The sequence below is a fragment of the Triticum dicoccoides genome, chromosome 6A, assembly GCF_002162155.2.
Source record: "Triticum dicoccoides isolate Atlit2015 ecotype Zavitan chromosome 6A, WEW_v2.0, whole genome shotgun sequence".
NCBI lineage: Eukaryota > Viridiplantae > Streptophyta > Magnoliopsida > Poales > Poaceae > Triticum > Triticum dicoccoides.
This window is the reverse complement of record NC_041390.1, coordinates 283,555,387-283,581,209: the sequence shown is the minus strand read 5'-3', so window position 1 is coordinate 283,581,209 and position 25,823 is coordinate 283,555,387.

Below are 25,823 nucleotides of genomic sequence, written 5' to 3'. Positions count from 1 at the left end.
TCGCTGGCGCCGCCAGCCGCACTTCGCCGGTGCCTCGCGACCCGCGCCGCCACCTCGCTTCTAGCGCTACCCCACCGCCGAGGCTCCGCGAGCCGCCCCGCCGCGGTTCTCCGGTCGCCGCCGCCTGCGCCACCGCCCGATCCCCGGCCACCCGACCTCGTCGGCCCCATCTCCCACCTCAACTCCGGTGACACCTCCGGCCGCCGTCCTCTCATCTCCGGCGAGATCTAACTCTGCTTCAAAAACCGTGCAAACCCTAGATCCGTTCTTGGAGTGGTATAATTTCTCTAAGTCCCTTGTCTGCTTTATTTTCAGGCCCTATTCATCATGCCATAACTTTGTGCTCGCTGCTCCGTTTTGCATGCATGATATATCAAATTTTTCATCATGCTTTGCTATTCATTTTGTTACATTGTGCCATGCTTGTTAGAGACCATCTTCATGCCCAAATCGTTGATGCGAGAGTGCTATAAAATTTTAGGTGCTGATTCTTATCAGATTATGAGCATTTGTCATTTTTTCCATGATTATTGTGTGCTGCATATGAGCATGAGCTCTACATGTGTTTTGGGCTATGCCATGCCATCTTTATAGGGGTGTATGCCATGTATTTTTGTGATCAATGTGGTGACTAGCACAAGCATGCAAAGTAGCTCTCATGATATTACTGATTTCAGGGACTTAGAATTTCACTAAGTCATTTCCCTGCTGTTATTTTTATGCCATGTATTCATGTTTCTATAGAGTGATCCATTCTTCTTTTGAGTATGTTCAGTAAGGATGATTTGGGCATATGGTTGTGCTCTATCCATCCATGATCCTATTTGCATTTTTGGAGTAACCTAGCACGACTCAATCATGCTCTACTTTTGCTATAAAATGTTCCTCACAGATTGTTTACATGTTAATCAATTTTGCCAAGGTTGTTGTAGTTGATCCATGCATGCTATGATCTTGTTCTTGCCATGTTTAGCTTCATGAACATGTATTCTTGCTGGTACTATGCTTAGCTTGTCATGCAATGTCTTTTGTTGAGTGAATCAAGCTCGCAAACATGCCTTCATAATTCTGTTTTTGCCATGTCCAGTTTTTTGCAAAGTCTGAATCTGTTAACGAAACTCGCGATGTTTACATGGGTGCCATCATATCTTCTGATACTTTTTGACTTATGGTCAGTAAGGGACTTTTGTTCTATGCTTTGAGTAGATTCATGACAAGCCTTGTATTGCTATGTTCTCATCCTGTAGCATGTTGTTATCTTGCTCTAAGCATTACTTCCTGATGTTAATTCCTGGCATGTTAGTATTTTCACTAAGTCTGTGATGCTGTTATCTTTTGCACTTTTGCCATGCTTGTTTGAACCAGCTCTTGTGTGATTTAGCCATAGCTCAGTGTTCATATTTTGTCAAGCATCTTGAGTAGATCACTGCCATGTGCTTTGTTGCTATGTTGGAGTGCAGTAGATTAGTTTCTTGTTGCATTCTAGATGGCATCGTGCTGTTAATCACAGAATTGCGCCATTCTTGTTTTGCTTGCCATTTACAAACCGTGCATCCGATTCCGGTGATCTTCATATCGATTTCGACCAAAATCAACTCACCTTTCCAGTGGCACACTTGGTTTGCCAAGTTGATGCTTGATCAATCTTTTCCTTCCAGAGCACGCATATGCATTGCATATCACATCCCGCATATCATGCCATGTTTTGCATCATGTTGCTTGCGCATTGCACCATGATTGATTGTTGGTCCTTTGCTTGTGTTCTTGCCTTGGGTAGAGCCGGGAGACGAGTGCGTGATCGAGGAACTCGTTGAGTATGGTTACGAGGATCAAGCTTTCGTCAACTCAGAGAACTTCGCAGGCAAGATGACCATACCCTCGAAATCACTTCTATCTTTGCTTGCTAGTTGCTCGCTCTTTTGCTATGCCGCGATACCTACCACTTGCTATATCATGCCTCCCATATTGCCATGCAAGCCTCTAACCCACCTTCCTAGCAAACCGTTGCTAGATGCAGGTGAAGATGGAGTTTGTTCCTTGTTGGAACATGATTTTTGTTGGGATATCATTATTATATCTTGTTTACTTTAATGCACCTATATACTTGGTAAAGGGTGGAAGGCTCGGCCTTATGACTGGTGTTTTGTTCCACTCTTGCCGCCCTAGTTTCCGTCATACCGGTGTTATGTCCCTTGATTTTGCGTTCCTTACGTGGTTGGGTTATAATGGGAACCCCTTGACAGTTTGCTTTGAATAAAACTCCTCCAGCAAGGCCCAACCTTGGTTTTACCATTTGCCACCTAAGCCTTTTTCCCTTGGGTTCTGCAGACTCAGTGGACATCTTTATTTTAAACCCCCGGGCCAATGCTCCTCTGAGTGTTGGTCCAACCTGTCAGCAGCCGGTGGCCACCTGGGTTGGCCTACCGGAATCTTGGACAATCCGGTCTGCCCTGAGAACGAGATATGTGCAGCTCCTATCGGGATTTGTCGGCACATTCGGGTGGCTTTGCTGGTCTTGTTTTACCATTGTAGAAATGCCTTGTAACCGGGATCCCGAGTCTGATCGGGTCGTCTTGGGAGAAGGAATATCCTTCGTTGACCGTGAGAGCTTGTGATGGGCTAAGTTAGGACACCCCTGCAGGGATTTGAACTTTCGAAAGTCGTGCCCGCGGTTACGGCCAGATGGGAAATTGTTAATATCCGGTTGTAGAGAACCTGACACATAACTTAATTTAAAATGAATCAACCGCGTGTGTAGCCATGATGGTCTCTTCTCGGCGGGGTCCGGGAACTGAACACGGCTTTGGAGTTATGCTTGAACGTATGTAGTTTCAGGATCACTTCTTGATCACTTCTAGTTCATGACCGTGCTTTGCTTCTCTTCTTGCTCTTATTTGCATATGTTAGCCACCATATATGCTAGTGCTTGCTGCAGCTCCACCTCACTACCCCCCTTTCCCTACCTTAAGCTTAAATGGTCTTGATCGCGAGGGTGTGAGATTGCTGAGTCCCCGTGGCTCACAGATTACTTCCGAAACCAGTTGCAGGTGTCGTCGATACCAGTGCAGGTGACACAACCCAGCTCAAGTGGGAGCTCGATGAAGATCGTGTTCGTTGTGTTGTTTCGTTTCCAGTTGATCAGTAGTGGAGCCCAGTTGGGGCGATCGGGGATCTAGAATTAGGGGTCGTCTTTCTTTATTTGGTTCAGTAGTCGGACCTTGATTGTATTCTGGATGATGTAATGCTATATTCATGTATTTTGTGAAGTGGCGATTGTAAGCCAACTCTTTATCCCTCTCTTATTCAGTAAATGGGATATGTAAAGATTACCTCTCTTGCAACATGCCTACTATGCGGTTATGCCTCTAACTGGTGCTCCGACACGTGGGAGATATAGTCGCATCGTGGGTGTTAAAGTGAAACATCCTCTTTTCAATTCTGGCCCATTCTTGAGTTATAACTACAACCCTACTTTTCCTAGCTCCATTAATTTTGAAACTTTGCCATCTTGTAGTACTTAAAACCAAAACCATAACTCCAGAAGATCAGCTCCATTGGAATATTTTTAGTCCACCAAACATGCCTCTGAAGTTTTTATCTAGGACTGAATTCTGGTAAAACTTGCACCATCAAGTTTCTCACCTTGCCAAACTAACTCTGCCACCATCTCTAACATCTAAAGAGACCCCACCCTGCCAAGTTTCAAATCCATCAAAGTCATATAGCTTACCCTAGCATTATGTCAAACAACTTCAGCTCATGACAGGATTTGGCAAAGCTTTCTGAACTCCATATGACACTTGAGCTCTAAGCCAAACCAACATGTTGATAGAGGCAAAGGTCTCCCGTCTTTCGATGAGATGGTGGCTATCGTTTTGGAGGAAGTCGACTTTGACGATCCGACTACGAACGTGCGAGGACGTCGCGCCTTAGCAATCGCTAAACCAACTCCGAGAGGTTATTGACCACACCAGAGCATGATCAACCTGACCACGAAGGTCTGTTTCCTGCAGGCAAATGAAGAACAAGCAAGAAACTGAGATTGCAATCTGGATATTGCGGATATAAGATGAAAGCTTTATTGATCAAGGTGGGGTTCTGTGACGCCTTTGTCTGGTCGTTGAACACAAACGAAGTACGCGAAGTTGCAGCTATGGCGAACTTTAATCTAAACAAAACCCGAAGTCTAAACGATGCCCTAAGGGCTGTATATATGGAGGAGAGAGGGGGAATTTCGTGGCCCTTGGTGGAGGGGTCCGAAACCAACCCTAACTCTTGTTTCCCCAAACATACGGACTCTAAAAACAGCCTATACTTAAGTACTTCGAAAATACATGGGCCTTGCCCAATAATAAGGTGAGCACTTGTAACTCCATTCTTGTTCCCCTTGCGCATGCCATCATCTCCATGCTTGAACTTGCTCCAAGGTTCATCTGTCTTGTCCAAGCGAGGCCCTTTATCTGTAAGAAAAACAAATGTATCCAATTTAGGTAGCATCATATTCTTATGAACATTAGAATCGTTACCAAGAAACGAAAGTACCTGATAATTCAATTGGCGTGCGCGAGCTCTAGTAATTGGTCCAGTATGTATAACAGTAGGGGATGTGGGTGTAACAATGGTATTGATGTCCTCATCATCCTCCCCTTCTTGAAATGAAGTTGTCCTCGACGAAAGCTCATCTTCCTCACCCAAATAAGGCTTCAAATCTGCAATGTTAAAAGTGGGACTAACCCCAAAATCTGCAGGCAGCTCAAGTTTATATGCATTATCATTTATTTTCTCTAACACCTTAAAAGGACCATCAGCACGTGGCATTAGCTTTGATTTGCGCAAATTAGGAAATCTATCCTTACACAAATGTAACCAAACAAGATCTCCAGGTGCAAACACAACATGTTTTCTACCCTTATCTCCAGCAAGTTTATATTTAGCATTCATACGCTCAATATTTTCCTTAGTTAACTCATGCATTTTTAAAAATCAATTCAGCATGTTCTTTAGCATCAAAATTAACCTTGTCCGAAGATGGAAGAGGCAACAAATCAATAGTTGCACGAGGTAGGAAACCATACACAATTTCAAAAGGGTACATCTTAGTAGTAGAATGCAATGAATGATTATAAGCAAATTCAATATGAGGCAATCATTCTTCCCACATTTTCTTATTATTCTTCAAAACAGCCCTAAGCATAGTAGACAATGTTCTATTGACTACTTCAGTTTGTCCATCAATTTGGGGGTGCCAAGTAGTACTAAAAAGCAGTTTAGTCCCCAACTTAGCCCATAAATATCTCCAAAAGTGGCTATGAAATTTAGTATCACGATCTGAAACACCATGCAAGCGAATAATTTCATGAAAGAACAAATCAGCAACATTAACAACATCATCGCTTTTATGACATGGTATAAAGTGTGCCATTTTCGAGAACCTATCCACGACAACAAATATGCTATCCCTCCCCTTCTTTGTTCGAGATAAACCTAAAACAAAGTCCATAGATATATCCTCCCAAGGAACACTAGGTACAGGCAAAGGCATATATAAACCATGAGGATTGAGTCGTGACTTAGCTTTTTGACATGTAGTGCAGCGAGCAACAAAATGCTCAACATCCCGTCTCATCTTTGGCCAAAAGAAATGTGTAGCAAGTATATCGTCCGTCTTCTTGATGCCAAAGTGTCCCATTAATCCTCCTCCATGCGCCTCCTGCAACAACAAAAGATGAACAGAGCTAGCTGCAATGCATAGCTTGTTAGCACAAAACACAAATCCATCGTTAAGAACGAACTTGTTCCAAGTTCTCCCTTCCTTACAATTCTCTAATACATCTTTAAATTCAGCATCATGCACATATTGATCTTTGATGGTCTCCAAACCAAATATTTTAAAGTCAAGTTGTGAAAGCATAGTATAACGACGAGACAATGCGTCAACAATAACATTTTCTTTATCCTTCTTGTGTTTAATGACATAAGGGAAACTCTCAATGAATTCAACCCATTTAGCATGTCTACGGTTCAGTTTTGCTTGACTTTTAATGTGTTTCAAAGATTCATGATCAGAATGTATAACAAATTCCTTGGGCCATAAATAATGTTGCCATGTTTCTAAGGTCCGAACAAGAGCATATAATTCTTTATCATAAGTAGAATAGTTCAGAATAGGCCCACTCAATTTTTCAAAAAAGTATGCAACAGGTTTGCCATCTTGTAATAACACACCTCCTAATCCAATTCCACTAGCATCACATTCAAGCTCAAAAGTCTTATTGAAATCAGGAAGTTGGAGTAAAGGAGCATGTGTCAACTTATCTTTCAATACCGTGAAGGCTTCGTCCTATGCGGTACCCCAAACAAAAGGCACATCCTTCTTTGTAAGCTCGTTGAGAGGTGCAGCAATGGTGCTGAAATCTCTCACAAAATGCCTATAGAAACCAAGGAGGCCAAGGAAACTCCTCACTTGTGTGACCGTTTTGGGCTGCGGCCAACTCTCAATAGCTTCAATCTTGGCTTTATCAACTTCAATTCCCTGTGGAGTAACAACATAGCCAAGAAAAGATACTTGGTCAGTGCAAAAGGTGCACTTTCCAAGGTTACCAAACAAACGTGCATCACGTAGAGAAATAAAAACATCACGTAAATATTCCAAATGTTCCTCCAAAGATTTGCTATAAATCAATATGTCATCAAAGTAAACTACCACAAATCGTCCAATGAAAGCATGTAAAACTTCGTTCATTACTCATGAAAGTACTAGGTGCATTAGTTAACCCAAAAGGCATGACTAACCACTCATATAATCCAAACTTAGTTTTAAATGCTGTTTTCCATTCATCTCCCAATTTCATATGAATTTGATGGTATCCACTACGCAAATCAACTTTGGAGAATATTGTAGAGCCACTCAATTCATCAAGCATGTCGTCTAGCCTAGGAATAGGATGACGATAACGAATAGTAATATTATTAATGCCTCTACAATCAACACACATACGCGACGTACCATCCTTTTTCGGCACTAAAATGATAGGAACATCACAAGGACTAAGGGATTCACGTATATAACCTTTGTTAAGCAGCTCCTGTACTTGACGCATAATATCCTTTGTCTCCTCTGGATTGGTACAGTATGGCGCACGGTTGGGTAATGATGCACCGGGAATTAAGTCAATTTGATGCTCAATCCCTCGAATAGGTGGTAATCCCGGTGGCACGTCTTGTGGAAAGACGTCAGCGAACTCCTGCAAAACGTTAGTGACAGCAGGAGGCAAAGAGGAAGGCACGTCCTCGAATGAAAATAATGCCTCTTTGCACACAAAAGCATAGCAAATAGATTTGTTGAAATCTAGCTCATCAATATCAGATTTTGTGGCAAGTAAACATGCACTTTTCAATTTAATTTCAGAAGCAACACTAGATGGTTTATTATTAGGTTTCATTTGTTGCTCAAATTCTTTTGCCACAATATGATTTTCACTCTTATTTTTCTCCTGTTTTGCTTTATTAGCTCTATTAATATCATCTTTCTAAATGGATTCAGGAGTCATAGGAAGCAAAGTAATATTTTTATCCTTATGAACAAGAGTATACTGATTGTTTCTACCATGGTGTATAGAATTTTTATCAAATTGCCATGGTCTACCAAGTAATAAGGAACATGCTTGCATAGGTACCACATCACAATCAACATAATCAGCATATGTAGAGATACTAAAATGCACACGAACAGTATGTGTTACCTTAACCTTGCCGCTATTGTTGAACCATTGGATGTAGTAAGGATGTGGATGTGATCTTGTGGTGAGAGATAGCTTCTCCACCATCTCCATGCTAGCCAAGTTATGTATCTCCCTCCATCTATGATAACGCGAACAGAATGTTCCTTCACAACTCCCTTTGTATGGAACAAATTATGCCTTTGATTTTGCTCAGCTTGTGTAACCTGCACACTCAAAACACATTGAGCAACTAAACATTCATACCTGTCAGCATCTTCAGCAGCCATGTATTGCGTCTCATGATTAGAATCCTCTCCACCGTGTTCTTCATGTGTAATAAGAGCCAAAGTCTCCTCATCATAGTCACTAGCGGACTCATACCCACCATCCTTAGTAGCAATCATCACACGCTGAGATTGGCATTCTCTCACAAAATGTCCTCTTCCCTTACAACAACGACAAATAATATCACTTGTGTGCCATGTTGATGCCATGGAAGAAGAAGAGCTCTACGTAGGCCCGGCAAGTGTGCTCTTGGCAGATCGTGGTGGTTGTGCCTGCTTTCTTGAATCACGGCTGGAAGTGGCACCTGATGGAGGTGCTGGTGGAGTGGAAGTAGAGGATGCACGTGGTGTCCATGATGAAGATCGACCTGCAGAAAAGTTAGTTCGCGCCAGTGCCTGTCGATCCTGCACTTCATGTTCAGCTTTACAAGAAAGATGGAATAAACGAGTGATATTAGTATACTCCTTATACTCTAGAATGGTCTGAATCTCTGTATCACCCATAAAACATGCAAGCATAGCTTCATTCTCCTCAACAATACCACATCTAATCATGCCAGTTTGTAATTCCTGATAATATCCTTCTACAAAAAAAATTCCTTGTCTTAAGAGCTGCAATTTTTGAAGTAATTCACGTTGATAATATGGTGGAACCCAACGAGTACGCGTAGCAGTTTTCAAAGCAGCTCAAGTAGCTGGAATATGATATAATCTACAATGTTCAGACCAGCAAACACATGCAAACCTAGTGAAAGCACAAACAACAGCAGGAACACGTCTCTCCTTAGGATATTGTAAACATGTAAATCATTGTTCAGTTTCTAACTCCCAAGTAAGATATATATCAGGAACATATCTACCCTCAAATGGTGGAATATTCAATTTTAGTTTAGGAAGATGGTCATGTACCTTAGGTGGTGGTGCAGCCCTACCGTTGCGATGATATGCATGAGGACGACCTGGTGGTGGTGTTGGTGGTTGCACGTAGTACTGATTTTGATCAACCTCATCCTCGTAATGGTCCTCCACCTCTGCAGTAGCAGCAGGAGTGACAGAAGCACCAACAATAAGTACATCAGCACCAGAAGTTTGACCAGGCTCAATGGGAACGCGTTGTGCTCGTCCCACTTGATTTGGAAGACGATGTTGTTGTTGTTGTAGAGGTGCGACAGGTGCAACGGGCGGTGGAAGACGGGCGAGCAATTCATTAAACTTGTTATCGAGCTTTGTTTCGAACGCCTTCTCAATGCCATCTATCTTCTCCATGGCCTCTTCAAATCTGTTTAGCACATCTTCCACCTGTCCACTCATCATTTGCTGAAACTTATCATGTAACTATTTGTTCGTCATGTTCTCCCAGTTAATCGCGTCGGGTTGTGATCCTTCCATGGTTAGAAGCAATAGAAACACACAAGAATATGATCCTACAGACTACTAAAAAATGGCGGTGGTGGAGTGTCACAAATCCATCAAGCAAATCTCAGATTCTTACCAGTTCTTACCCAGCAGCAGACGGTGATCGGCAACCGTCGTAGTCAAAACTCTCAAAGCTTGGATACAGCGATTACCAGGGAGAGTCAAACGCATGATGTAGATGTATGTGGAGCTAGGAAGGCTTATAATATGGTAGCAAAAAGGGTCAGCAATAATCAATTCAGAGATGCAAAGTTGAATAAACGCTCAACGAGGGTACTGTGCTGGTCCTAGGCTAGACCATGCTAGAGACGCGAGCCTAGAACACTAACAAAATCACGGTGCTGCACATAAACAAGGGAGGAGCACGCTCTGTTTTTTTCTTTTTTTTCACTTTTTTTCCTCATTTTTTTTGCTCCGCAACAATTTTTTTCGAAAAAGTCTACAAATGGTCTAAAAACAGCCTAGCCAGAATTTTCCAGACTTAGTTTTTTTAGTTTGGAACTATTTTTCTTCTGTGGGTGGCTCGAAAGTTGGGGAGTCCTACTCTGTCACGACTCGGAGTATCGGCTGATCTGGAACTCGAAAACAAAGCAACAAATACCGGACTCGGACTAGGACTGGTGGCGGAGATGAATCTGGTGGAAACTCGGACTGGTGGCGGATATATGTAGGACGGTGGAACTCGGACTGGTGGCGAACCGGTGATGGAGGTGGACTCGGATTATCGTGATGGTGGTGGGTATGTGGTATATGGCAGCGGTGACAACGATGGTGGTATATGGCAGCGGTGATGGCGATGGTGGTATATGGCAGTGGTGATGACGATGGTGGTATATGGCAGCGGTGATGATGATGATGCGGCGGCCGCGTGACTACTTGTGAACAGAACTCGAAACTCTAAAGGACTAGACACTAAGACCAGCAACCAGACACGACGATGCAACCGCAAATTCAACACAGCAAATACAGAAAATATTATGCAAAGGCTCAGATTGTTTTGGATAGGATGAACTAACCCTAATTTTTTTGGCTTCTTCGTGGATTATAGGTACGAAGAACAAACTCGATCTAAACTACGAAAAACTGTAAAATCTCACTGAGCAACCTGGAAATCTGATACCACTTGATAGAGGCAAAGGTGTCCCGTCTTTCGATGAGATGGTGGCTATCCTTTTGGAGGAAGTCGACTTTAACGATCCGACTACGAACGTGCGAGAACGTCGCGCCTTAGCAATCGCTAAACCAACTCCGAGAGGTTATTGACCACGCCAGAGCATGATCAACCTGACCACGAAGGTCTGTTTCCTGCAGGCAAACGAAGAACAAGCAAGAAATTGAGATTGCAATCTGGATATTGTGAACATAATATGAAAGCTTTATTGATCAAGGTGTGGTTCTATGACGCCTTTGTCTAGTCATTGAACACAAACGAAGTACGCGAAGTTGCAGCTATGGCGAACTTTAATTTAAACAAAACCCAAAGTCTAAACGATGCCCTAAGGGCTGTATATATGGAGGAGAGAGGGGAAATTTCGTGGCCCTTGGTGGAGGGGTCCGAAACCAACCCTAACTATTGTTTCCCCACACATACGGACTCTAAAAACAACCTATACTTAAGTACTTCGAAAAGACATGGGCCTGGCCCAATAATAAGGTGATGCGGCACCTAGAATAGCCTCTGGATGAAAGTTATGAAGTGGCATCTTGTATATTTTGTCGAAGGCTTCATGCACTCATTATGGTGGCTTCAAAGTCCTGGAATCATCACTTGTAACTCCGTTCTTGTTCCCCTTGCGCATGCCATCATCTCCATGCTTGAACTTGCTCCAAGGTTCATCTTTCTTGTCCAAGCGAGGCCCTTCATTTGTAAGCAAAACAAATGTATCCAATTTAGGCAGCATCATATTCTTATGAACATCAGAATCGTTACCAAGAAACGAAAGTACCTGATAATTCAATTGGCGTGCGCGAGCTCTAGTAATTGGTCCAGTATGTATAACAGCAGGGGCTGTGGGTGTAACAATGCTATATATGTCCTGATCACATGTCCATCATTCCTCCCATGTTTAGAATCACCACTATAGTAATCTTCAGCTCATTTGGGTCCCTCTAGATGCCACTAGCAATTTGTCAAGCACCTAGCATGCGTGCATAGGGCGCGACCAGAGCATGGGTTTTGCACACATCGACACCGAGCTACTGCCTCCCGCTCTCATCATAATCCTCCTCTGGATCAGCCCGACCACCAGGAACTTCACCGATAGCCTCGCTTGGCCCCTAGCTCCGTCCACCGCCGTCCACGACAACCAAGACTGCCGCCCGACGAGTCCCGCACGGCAACGTCTCTGCCCGACCCGCGTGGCGTGTCCCGAGCAGCCCAGCTCCTCCTAGGAGTAACCGCGGGCGGCCACCGCCCTCACCATCCACCCTGCCGACCTCAACGGCCTCACATGTCGTCGTAATGATCGTCGTCGCCATTCTTATCCTCTGGACACCACGGAGCCGACCCCCTCGCGTTATAAAAGCTCACCCCAGGCTCTCTACGATCCTCACCACACTCCCTTCCCCCTCTGTAAGCCACCAGGAGCAGCCAAATGACTGGAGATGGTCGTCTTTTTCCGCTCCGGCAACCACGGTCGCCGCCACTACCTTGTTGATTCAACGCCACCAGAGCTCCCCTGCCTCCACTCTCCTCACCGTCCACCCCTCGTCGCCCCACGACTCCATCCCCACCTTCAATTCACCCCGGGAGCCGCCATAGGCGGAGCACCCCTTTTGCCCGACGCCACCGTTCGACGGAGAGCTCGCCATCGGCGACTCCATCCACTTCAGTGACCATGGCGGGTACCCACGGGCTCGCATCGACCTCCTGAGCACACCCATGTTCTCAGATCCCCGAGGGGTGCCGCCGTTCATCGGCAAGCCTCACTGGAGCCTCGCCTCTATTTCTGCCGGAGAGGGAGGCGCGCGCGGCGACTGGTCAAACTTGACCAGTGGGGCAGGCGGGCACACTGTTAGTGTCCCAGCGCCGCTGACCCGTCCATAAGTGGAGACGAACTCTGTTGTGGCCGCCTTCATGCGGGGAAGACGTACCTGGCGAATACGGCTTCGACGTCATCCTCTCTTCCTCGCGACTGAGCAGCCGGCCCCGGCCCAGTAACGCCAAACTGCTAAACGTTGCCGAGGGTACATCTTTGCACTTCCATATTTTTCCTTTCCAGCGGATTTCAAATAAATCCACAATAGCCATTTCACATCCAAATTTCATGACTCGAATTTCTTCCTACTCCTGCAATCATGATCTATTTATCCAGATAGGGAGAACATTTTTCCTAGGCCTAGTTTTTGCTGGATCTAATAAATAGTCCATTTCCTTGATTATTCCAGCTTAGTAAATCTGTAGGAAAATCATATGAACTCCAACTGACTTGATTCTTTTTCTGTTATTTCTAAAATTACATCTAGTTTATTTTAGTATTTATTTCAAAAATTTCCAAGCAACTTTTATGTACTGTTTTGGAATTGTGTGGTAATTAAAATATTTTGAAAATAGGAAATGGAGGGGAGATATAATTTTCAAAGTTTTGGAATGCACCTGACATTTCTGCATGCTCAAGGCAAGCATCTTGAACCCATAATATGGTGAATGCATGGTTGTTTGTTTCCATGTAGAATTGAATTATGAATATGTTGAATTCATATAGAATTTTCATAGTACCAGTCATACATGCATGATCCCCCTTGATGGTATTTTATCTTCATTTAAACATGTGATATATGTGAGTATGGTTATCTTCAGGTGCCATATATGCATGTGTTGGTCCAGGCTAATTTGCAGGAAGAATAGGCACGAGAAAAGTGACCGTGAGACTGAAATCTCGTTGTGACGAGAATGATCCGTGAGGGTATGTTGGAACATACCAGGTGGTGACCCCTGTTGGGTACTACCAAGGATTTATATTGTGCTGACCACTACAGGAAAACATAAACCTCCTGAGTTGACCGTAGACCGAGTCTTGTTCCGATAACCCCCATACTGGTTTCGTGCTACCACTTGTCCCTGCCACAGGCAAGGTCCGGTTCAGTAAGTTGTTAACCCCTTTCCCTGCACAGACCGTACAGAGAGGCCACGATGAGGATTTCCAAGTACCGTCTGCAATGCCAGTCATCGGGTCAGGGGGCATGGGTGTATCCAACTGGGCCGAGAGGGGGGCACCCCTTGTAATCCGCGCGTGTTAATAGTGATCCCATGCTACTTGAGATGATGGTCTCCCCGCCTTAGAGTTTCTCTTGAACGATGCTTTGGGTGATTCCTGGCATCCGGAAAGTTAATCTGGTGTGTGCTGGTCAGGTGTGTTTTCAATCCAAAGGTCATAACGGGAATTAGTCAACATCTCGGTGCTGGCTAAAGAAATCCTTTACTTGTGGGTAAAGAGTACACCCTCTGCAGAGTTATATCTATTCAAGTAGCCGTGTCCATGGTTAAGGCCTACAGTCAGGGTTGGTCAAGTGTCAATCTTAGTTTCAATCTCCAGAGGAAATAATTAAAGTGATCATGGTTCCTTTTGCAGGATAGTGATTGTCACTACTAGGGCTATTATGAATATTATTGTTGATATGGATATTGTTGTGTGCTAACCTTTTACTCTTATGTTTAACCTTGAGTATCTCTTGGGATGGCTAGACTACCCGGGATACTCAAGTTTATTTTCATTTCTGAGTATCACATGGGAAGGCTAGTCCACCTGGATACTTGTGTTATTATTTTCTTATACGCCCTTTATGAGGCGTCGCCCAGACACCCGACTGTGGCTTTTATTTCCAAGACCTCTCAAGGCGTCTTTTTTAGACACCCATTTGGCATTTCTTTTCAAGACCTCTCGTGGCGTCGCTTGACTTGTCGGGCGGTCCTATCTCGCCCGATTCTCTTTTAGACACCATTGGGAATTTCTCGGACGGTCCAACGCCCGATGTTTCGTTTCATTCCTTTGATTTACTGGTAACATGATTTATTTATCCTTCCGCAGCGTATGAATATTTGTCATGCCATGCTCTAATTCTCAGTCAGCACATGCTCAAAATTTAATTCATCATGAACATATGCATCCGGTATATCTTTTGTTCTTGATGTTTGCGAGTACATTCAAACGAACTCACAGGCTTGTCCCTGGCTATTTTCTTGGCCAGATCATGACTCAGAGAGGAGCACTACAACGACATCCTGCAATCTAGGATTCGGGGATAGCAGCCACGTGAGATAGGAGTTATCCAGGTTAGCTGTTCCTGTGAGAATGGATTTCCATCAACGTTGGAGATCCAAGAGTTGCTTCCATCATCTGCCACTAGAAATTGTTGTTGTACTCAATGGACCTATAAGATCTTGTACTAAAAAAGCCTTGTAATTGCTTCAAATTCTGTATCAAGGAAATGTCCACCAGCAACAGTAATCCCGGAGCTGGTGGTGACATACGGGTCGTTTGCTGGGAATTTATGTCCCGGAAATCTGGCCCCGACAACCTTGGTATCAGAGCCAGGCTGACCACCGGCTAATCCTATCTTAGCTTGGTCACTATCCCTAGGTTTTCAGACCGGCCATATCCTTTTCTAGCCACCATCAAGCTCATCCTATCCGATAGCCTGCACAATAGCCAGCCAACATCTTTTTGTCAGTCGGTGCCCAACCTATCGTCCTAGGCCATAGGCCGTGTGCCCATGGTCGACACCTGAGTTGTCCCACCAGCAAGCGTGCCATGGAAGACTCTGCTGGCTTATAAAGGAAGCCTTGCCCGAACACAGCACATCACAACTCTCACTCGCACCCTGATTTCCAAACCAACAAGATGCCTGGTCCCATCGTCCGCAACGAGACCACATCCGAGCTTGGAGATTTCGTAGCAATCCTCGCCAATCTCACTCGTCGTGCTTTTGGCATAGACAAACCCCTAGAATATGTTGTGTACCAGGAACACACAAGTGATGCCATCCATCACTTCTGGGCCACGATGCACATCTACGGAAGGGGCACTATATCAGAACGTCCCTACTGGTTCACTGGGAGGACAACCTCCGACGAGCCCCAAGTTCATCTACGGCCCTAGTCGTGAAGGCTATTGTAGCCCGACCCAAGTCGCCAACGGTGACCATGAGTCGGATCTTGCTCTAGTGCATCTGGTGCGCTACCTGAGAGCGCAAGAGGCACTATTTGATCAGGTCACTAATGACCTGATTGCGACTCGTAGGACGCTTGCTCTACTGACACCGGTGGGAAGTGAAGCTGCAACCGACACTGATAACCCGATAATGCTGCTTGGGAGGCCAGTTGAGCACCCAAGTTCTGCCCCTGTCATCTATCCAGGCAATGCCTTCGCCTCCCCAGGAGAACTCTATCTTCTCTTGGAGACCTACTCCAATGGAATTGTGACCACGAGACCCCACGAGGGGCATCATCGCTATCCCAATACTGTAGCTCCCATCCTACCCCAAATAACTCCGATACTAAATCTCACGGAGAAGCCTCGACATCTACAAGACACTCTCGGCTAGATGTCAATGAGGTGGACTGAGTCCACCAGGAGTATTGTCAAATCGTAGTAGTCATGTTGTCTTGTAGTTTCAAGGTAGCAATCGTGTGGCGTAGTAAGCTTGTCAACTACCTGTGTGCCATTGTTGTAATGGTACTATGTGTGATATAGCGTAAATTATTGGTATATGGCGATAGAGTAAATGCTAGACGTGACTGCCAACACGCATAGTAATATGTCACACTCCTTTTCAGATGTGGTGTCCGAGAGTTTGACTTGGACAACCCTATGTCGGAGTCGATGCACAAGTCGTACCATCGCCACATCATGTTTCCTAACCCAGGCACCTTATAAGGGGTCATATCCATGCACCACACCAGCCACCACCACACTTGCACACCACTCTTCTCCATTCATCCTTCCATGTCTCACCCCGGAGCCTACCTACGAACTCCAGATGCAAGCCCTGGTAGTTTCGTTAACGTTTTGTGGGATCTAACCCGCAATACCCTTTGTTCCAGCCACCCACCCCAGTATGAGTTGTTCAAAATGAGGATCACCCCTGATTCCTCGAAATACCTGGCAGTTGTGCTCATCCCATGAGAGGATTTAAATCAAGGCCCTCCATATGTTGTCTTCGTCAGGAGATCCATGCCAACATCAGGCATGGCTATTGAGGCTGCTACTTATGAAGTAGTTACCAGTCTTCGACTCACTGTACCCGCTGCCAGTGAAAGGAAATACTACTATTTCCCAAGCCGCGCACCTTCTAGAGCAGAAGCCACGTTCTGTTGCGAACATATAGACAGAGATCTAGCTCTGGCCACCCTCATTCTGTATGTGATGGCCCATGAGCATCTAACCCAGCAATTAATGGATTATCTCCATTATCTTGCTGTCTTGAAACCCCATATCGCTATTGGTGGACCACCATGGCCAACTCTAGAAGGGCGTGTTCTTCGTTTACTTCGTTCACTTCCCCGGGAAGAAGAAGAAGTTGTTCCAGCACTGGGAGCCCTTCCACAAGACCCTGTAGATCTCACCTTCGGACCGTAGATGGTCATTGTTGCTCTACCTAGCACTAGTTACGCGTTGCAACTGTTGTATTGCAATTTAGGGCATATGTCGTGAGTGCATTGCCATGATTGCATTCTGCATATGATCATTGTTGTGATTTGCATTCAGCTCTTCTGCCCTTAACAACTCTCGAGGACGAGATTTTTCTTAAGGGGGTAGAGTTTGTAACACCCCAAAAATTTAATCAAATTTTATTAAAGTAAAATTTGGATAGAAATAAAAGTTTGAGCTACTCCAGGTCATTTATTAATTCCAGAGCCTTTTCTGTTTTGTTTTACAAAATTCTTCCCTCCACAGAAGATTATTTTTGTGAAAGGTTGTGGTCCTTGGTTGTTTTGTAAATCATTTCATTTATATTATAAATAACAGCAGGAAATATTTTCACAATAAAATTGTCCACAAATAATTCCATTAAAAACATTTTCAATACTTGAAATGCCTCTGTTGCACTACAAATATTTTATATAATTGTTTTCAAATCACACAAAAATTATCAGAGGTCAGGTGATGCGTGTATGTCACTTTTGAGAAAAAACCTAACATTGTCCTTCGAAAATTTTGAGTGAAACATCCTCTTTTCAATTCTGGCCCATTCTTGATTTATAACTGCAACCCTAATTTTCCTAGCTCCATTAATTTTCAAACTTTGACATCTTGTAGTACTTCAAACCAAAACCTTAACTCCAGAAGATCAGCTCCATTGGAATCTTTTTAGTCCACCAAACATGCCTCTGAAGTTTCTGTCCAGGACTGAATTCTGGTAAAACTTGCACTATCAAGTTTCTCACCTTGCCAAACTAACTCCACCACCATCTCTAACATCTAAAGAGACCCCACCCTGCCAAGTTTCAAATCCATCAAAGTCCTCTAGCTTACCCTAGCATTCTGTCGAACACCTTCAGCTCATGACAGGATTTGGCAAAGCTTTCTGAACTCCATATGACACTTGAGCTCTAAGACAAACCAACATGTCCATCATTCCTCCCATGTTTAGAATCACCAGAATGGTAATTTTCAGCTCATTTGGGTCCCTATAGATGCCACTGGCAATTTGTCAAGCACCTAGCGTGCGTGCACAGGGCGCGGCCAGAGCATGCGTTTTGCACACGTTGACACCGAGCTATTGCCTCCCCCTCTCATCATAATCCTCCTTTGGATCAGCCCGACCACCTGGAACTTCGCAGACACCCTCGCTTGGCTCCTAGCTCCGTCGACCACCGTCCACGATGAGGAAGACCACCGCCCGACGAGTCCCACATGGACATGTCTCTGCCCGACCCGCGTGGCGTGTCCCGAGCAGCCCAGCTCCTCCCAGGAGTGAAAGTGCAACTATCCCTAGGTGGTTTTGGTAATTCCTAACAACATATAGTTAATTCAGCTAATGCTATTTCAAGACTAATATTTCAGGAAAGCTCAATGATTGGCATGGCATGGATGAGAAAAGTGGCCCCTCAAAACACTAAGGACAAAAGGATTAGTTCAAGCTCAAAAGTTCAAGACTCTACATTTTCTATTTTAGTGATCCAAGGTCACATTGAGTCTATAGGAAAAGCCAATACTATCAAGGAGGGATGAGGTGTTGCTTAATGAGGATCTTGCTCAAAGTGCTTAGTGATATGCTCCAAAGCCCTCAACTACTTTCTCACATCCACATATGACCTAAACCAAAAGTCAAACTCGGCCCCACCGATTCTTTCTATCCGGCGCCACCGAGTTCAGATGTCATAGCCACTGCCACAAACCCTAGGAAAATCGGTCTCACTGATAGGGATCTCGGTCTCACCGAGATGGGGTTGCAATCTCTCTGTTTCCCTTCGTAACATTTCGGTCCCACCGAGATGAGCGATCGTTCCCACCGAGATTGCAATGTAAACTCTCTGTTTCCCTTTTGTAACATTTCAGTCTCACTGAAATGAGCAAATCTGTCCCACCGAGTTTACCTGACCAACTCTCTGGTTAGCTTATTACCAAAATCGGTCCCACCGAGTTTGTGTAATCGGTCTCACCGAGATTACGTTATGCCTAACCCTAACCATATCGGTCCTACCGAGTTGCATGTCGGTCCCACCAAAAACACTAACGGTCACTAGCTTTGCTGAATTGGCCCGACCGAGTTTAACTATTCGGTCCCACCGAGATTGGCAAGTTGTGTGTAACCGTTAGATTTTGTGTGGAGGCTACATATACCCCTCCACCTCCTCTTCATTCATGGAGAGAGCCATCAGAACGAAACTACACTTCCAACCTATATTTTCTGAGAGAGAACCACCTACACTTGTGTTGAGACCAAGATATCCCATTCCTACCATATGAATCTTGATCTCTAGCCTTCCCCAAGTTGCTTTCCACTCAAATCTTCTTTCCACCAAATCCAAATCCTATGAGAGAGAGTTGATTGTTGGGGAGACTATCATTTGAAGCACAAGAGCAAGGAGTTCATCATCAACACACCATTTGTTACTTCTTGGAGAGTGGTGTCTCCTAGATTGGCTGGGTGTCACTTGGGAGCCTCCAACAAGATTGTGGAGTTGAACCAAGGAGTTTGTAAGGGCAAGGAGATCGCCTACTTCATGAAGATCTATCGCTAGTGAGGCAAGTCCTTCATGGGCGATGGCCATGGTGGGATAGACAAGGTCGCTTCTTCGTGGACCCTTCGTGGGTGGAGCCCTCCGTGGACTCGCACAACCGTTACCCTTCGTGGGTTGAAGTCTCCATCAACGTGGATGTACGATAGCACCACCTATCGGAACCACGACAAAAACATCCATGTCTCCAATTGCGTTTGAATCCTCCAAACCCTTCCCTTTACATTCTTGTAAGTTGCATGCTTTACTTTCCGCTGCTCATATACTCTTTGCATGCTTTCCTAAATTGTGTTAAGATTGCTTGACTTGTCCAAAGTTACTAAACCCGCCAAGAACTAAAATTGGGAAAAGGCTAGATTTTTATTTGGTCAAGTAGTCTAATCACCCCCCTCTAGACATACTTTCGATCCTACAAGTGGTATCAGAGCTTTGGTCTCCATTTGCTTTAATTTCCATAGCTTTTGGTTGTCATAGCCTTGGTATCACAACCTAGGAGAGTATGGCGTCTAGCGAGGGAAATTACCACCATAGAGGTCCTTACTTTGATGGCACTAATTTTGCTAGTTAGAAGCATAAGAGGAAAATGCATATTCTTGGACATAACCCTGCCGTTTGGGCTATTGTGTGTATTGGCTTGCAAGGTGAATTCTTGGATGGGAGAGAACCGAACCGTGAAGCTACCGCGGAAGAGTTGGGGATGCTACAATACAATGCTCAAGCTTGTGATATCCTCTTCAACGGATTGTGCCCTGAAGAATTCAACAAAATCAGCCGTCTTGAGAATGCAAAGGAAATTTGGGATACTTTGATTGATATGCACGAAGGTACCGACTCCGTCAAGGAATCCAAGTTGGATGCGCTTCAAAGTCAACTTGACAAGTTCAAAGTGAAGGATGGTGAAGGTGTCACTGGAATGTACTCTGGGCTTGCTCTTATCACAAATGAGATTGCCGGCTTAGGAAGTGAAGAGATGACTGACAAATTCATCATCAAGAAGACCCTAAGAGCCTTGGATGGAAAATATGATACCGTATGCACATTGATCCAAATGATGCCAAATTAAAAAGATCTCAAGCCAACGGAAGTCATTGGAAGAATTGTTGCTCATGAGATGTCACTCAAGGATAAGGAGGAGCTCCGTAACAAGTCAAGTGGTGCTTACAAAGCCTCATGCGAAGCTCCCACATCATCAAGTGAGGAACAAACCTTCAATGAAGAATTGAGCCTAATGTTGAAGAACTTCAACAAGTTCTGCAAGAGTAGAAGCAAAGAGACAAGTTCCAAGTCAAGGTCCTACAATGACAAAAGATCTTCTAGTCGAGAGCGAAACTGCTACAATTGTGGAAGACTCGGACACTACTCCAATGAGTTTACGGCCCCATACAAGAGAAGAGAAGATTCTCCCAAAAGAAGAAGTAGAAGAGAAGAATCATAGTCGAGGGAGAGAAGGAGTAGGGATGATCGTTATGAACGAAGACCCTCTCAGAGAAGCAAGGATTCGAAAAGGAAGGACAAGTCATCAAGGAGCTACACGAAACGAAGACATCAAGCTCATGTTGGTGAATGTGTATTCGGCTCCGACTCCGACAATCACTCCGAGAGAAGCTATCACTCTGACTCCAAATATACTCAAGATGAAGGTGTTGCCGGTCTAGCACTTGTGTCAACCAACTCCTATGACATATTTTATTTACCAAATGAAGGAATTGGAAGATGCTTCATGACCAAAGGTCCAAAGGTATCACACCCCGAGTATGTTGATTTCAATAGTGATGAAGATGACTTGTTAGGTGATGATGATTTACTTGTTAATAACTCTAGTGATGAATACTATGATGAAAGGTCAATTAATCATGCTAATCAAGATGAAACGAATGACAATGATAAGGAGAAGATTGAGTATCTAACTAAAGAACTAAACACTCTTAAGTTAGCTCATGAAACTATCTTAGGAGATCATCGAGAACTTTTAAGGACTCATGAGAAATTATGTTTTGAGAAGCTCAATCTTGAGCAAGAGCATGAGTTCTTAAAGGCAATCAATGATGATCTTCGCAAGAAAAGTTCTTCTTAGATTGCCAAGCGTTTACTCTTATCCACTTACATGCCTCAAGTCAAGTCTAGTAACAAGAACAAGAAGGATTCTTACGCTAGTAGTAACAATAATCATGCCAAATACAATATTGTTGCTTCTAGTAGTTCTCTTGATTCCACTAATGATTCTCTTAGCCAAGTTACACTTGAGCAAGAAAATAGCTTATTGAAGGGAATCATAGAGAAAGGTGTTTACAAGAGTCTTGCCGGGAGTAAGCAATTCGAGGAAATTGTACACAAGCAAGGAAGGCACCGGAAGAACCAAGGTATTGGTTTTGAACAAAAGTTCAATGCCAATGGAGTTGAGTGGGAAGAAGATGAATACCCCAAGACAAAGTTTGTTCCTCAACAAGAGAAGTATGATCCTACTTCTTTCAAAGGGACACAAGCTCAAGATGATCTTCCACCAAAAGACCACAAGGAAAAAGGCAAGGACAAGCTGCAAGATGAAATTGATGCATTTGAAGAAGCTCCTAAGGCCTTGGTCAAGTGGGTTCCCAAGACTACATCAAGTTCCAATTCATCAAGTACAACTACAACTCTGAGGATTCCCATCAAGATGGTGTGGATACCGAAGAAGAAGAACTAGAGAGTTTTTGAGGGTGACTCCGCCAACATACTTCACTCTTATCATTTTGGCAAGAACAAGTGTAATCAACTTCCACATCTTGCACTAGTTCAAGGAGTCACAAACCCTCTTGGTTGTAAGACAAGGGACAAGGTAACCTAATGTTCTCATAGACATCATCTTGTGTGTGCATCACTCTATGTCTATGGATATCCTTGTTTGTTCCTTGTGGGACTAACCCGTGTAGGTATTGAAAGTGCAACTCACTCCAAAGGATAGCTCTGAATGATCTACATCAACTTAGAACATCCACATCTTCAACACCTACATGAAGTCATCATCGACAAAACCCAATGTTAGTTCATCCCTCTTAGGGGTGATCTCACATCTAGGGGGAGCTTTACTCTAAGAATTGAGCTAAAGCAACTCTAATGGTGTGAACACAACAACGCTTTATGTAAAATTGGTAACCCCACTTGTGCTTAAAAGATGAGTATGACCTATGATCAAATGTTCTCATTTGACTCCTAAGTCAATATACTCATATATAGATGACCTAGTCATCGCCAATTGCTTGATAGATGCTAGAATTGTTTGTGCATGCTTTGCCACATATTTCATTTGTTATTTTATTGTGTGAGCATGTTGGTTGCATAATTTACTCATTCGAGGACATCCACTTGTTGTTTTGATTGATTGGTTTATTTTCCTCTTGCCAAGTGGATGGACAAAAATGCCTAAGAACCTTCTCTAGCTATCTATGCTCTTCTCGTCTCAAACTCTATTCATGCTTCATCACAAAGTTTGATCAAGTCAGATTCGAACTACTCTGTGTGAGGAGCACTCGAAGTCCCCGATTCGTCATAGACTTAAACTTCCAAAACTTCTTTGTGCGTTTCGCTCTGACCGATTCATCCATTTCGGTCATACCGAGATCACTAAGTCGATCTAGGTTTTTAATCTCGGTGCAACCGATTTGAACTTTTCGGTCACACCGAGTTGTAGTAACTGATTGCAGTTTTGCATCTTGGTTCCACCGAGTTGTTCCACTCGGTCACACCGACAGGGTCAGGCTATATATACCCACGGGCCAAAATTTGGAAAACTTTCCGAACCTCTTCGCCTGCGCTCAGCCTGCTCTGCCTCCCTGGTCTCTGGATCGTCCTCCTCTTCGCCAGCCGCCTCCAGTCGCTTGTTTTTCACCGCCGTCAACGGGATCATCTCCGCCGTTGCCGCCGTAGCAAGTCCATCGCCGAACTAGGGTATGGACTTGATCTTTGTGCTATTCTCACTCCGATTCCTCAGCATATTGTTTTGGCATGTATCTTGCCACGATTGAGATCACTCTATCCAATGAAAACACTCTGTAGTTTAGTTGTGGATTGAAAATTTAGGGTTAGGTTTCCGCCGAAACCATCTCGGACCGACCGAGTTGTTGAAATCGGTTCCACCGATTTGGTCAGGCCATTGCACATGTGATTCTCGGTTTGACCGAGAATTGAAAATCGATGTGACCGAGTTCGAGTCTTTGTGAAACCCTAGCAGTCTCGGTGCCACCGAACTGTGACTCGGTCTGACCGAGTTCACTAGTTTATGTTCCAACAACTGCTTCGGTATCACCGAGATTTCAAATCGGTAGATCCGAAATGCTTTTTGTGGAAAACTAAAACTAAGTCTTTGATTCATTCTTTTGCAAAAACCTCTGCACTTTGTGATGCTCATCCACTCTACCTTATATATAATCTATTCACAGGGTCTTCTGTCAGTGTTTGCATCATCTCAGATCAGAGTGACAGTCAGAAAAAATCTGAGGAGCAGGTTCACATGAGTGAGGGCACTAGTCCCTCTAGTAGCTCAGATGATGGAAGCAGGAGCGCACCCAGCAACTTGCCTAAGGCAGCCACCAGGACCAGAAAGAAGAAAACCTCAGATTCTGAGGATGAGGACTATGTGGCTATTGAGGAAGAGGCCACCTCAAAGAGGAAAGTCCTGAAAAAGGAATATGGCACAGCTGCTGCCACCAAGCCAGGGATGAAGCAAAAGGTTCCTGCCAAGAGAGCTCCCATGTCAAAAGCCAGAACATCCACTCAAGAGACTTTGGGATCTGCACCCAAAGAGCAAGTTGTGGCAGAAAAGAAAAGAAAGGAAAGGCTCAAGAAGACCACTGCCAGAGTGCTTGGGAGATCTTCAATAATGAAAGACTCTGAACAAGAGGAAGAGGAAGAGGATGCAGCACCAGCACCCAAAACTCAAAAGCTTATGGGAGATGCTATAAGGGCAGGGGCTGTTCCATCTAAGCCTAAGAATTCTCCCAAGACTGCTACTCCAGCTCCAAAGCCAAAACCAAAGAGGAGCACCAGGAACATCCATGCTGAGGAGAAGAATAAGGCCCCAGTGCCTCAAGATGTTAAAGGAGAAGATGATTCTGTTGTGTTAAGGAAGTTGAAGCCCAAAATTCCAGATCACAATGATGCTCATCCAGTTGCAGAGAACATGAAAATCGGAAAGGATTTTGGTTTAAGGCTATGGAGAGAGTCTGATCCATATGCCACCAAGAGAAGGACTGTTGTGGACTACAGGTTCCATACAAAGGAACAGTAGGACTTCTATGAGACTATCTTACTTGACAAGAAGCCCATAGTGTGTGACATGAGATGGATTGATTGGAAATTCATTGAGGAAAATGAGGATCACTTCCCTGGTGTATATGGCAGCTTCAAGGCATGTGGAGTCGATGAGTTTGTGGCTCAGAAGCTCACAAAGTGGAATGATGAGCTCATTATGAAGTTCTACTCCACGACTTATTTCTACCCAGATGGAAGGATTGTCTAGATGTCTAAAGGTACTAGGTACCAGTCAACGGTTGCTGAATGGGAAAAATTGATCAATGCTCCTGAGGAGAGTGAAGATGACTTGGATGTCTATGCCAAGAAGAAGAAGGATCACAACACCATGGCACATATGTACAAAGAGATCTCAGATGCTTCTCTTGAGACACACAAGTTTGGATCAATACATTACCTTCTGTCAGGCTTGCCAACAAACAACTGGATCCTCGGGCACACTCTCTTGCCAAAGTCAGGTGATCACAAGATGATCAGAGGCCATGCAATTAACTTGCTTCACATTTTTGATGTTCCACAGAAGTTCAAGGTCATGAGCCTAATTGTGGAAACCATAAAGATGACAGCTACATATCAGAAAAGGAGTTGTGGGTATGCCCGATAGATCCAGGAGGTGATCAACTCCAAGATGGGCACTGGTACATATCTGCTGGACAAGGAGCACCTGCCCATCTACCCAGACTTTGAGGACAACACTGTGGTGATGGATAAAAATGAACCATCTTCTGTGCACGCACAAGCCAAAAAGGAGAAGGCTAGGGCTGAAAAGGCTGCAAAGATGCCAACCATGGATGAGGCATCTCAGTATCTTCTGAAGAGCAAGAAAGACCATCTTGGCTACTTGATTGCCTCCACTTTGAGGATTGAGAAGGGACTGGCCACCCTGACTCAAAACCAGGAGAGCTTGGAGAGGATCATGGAGCAGAAGTTCTA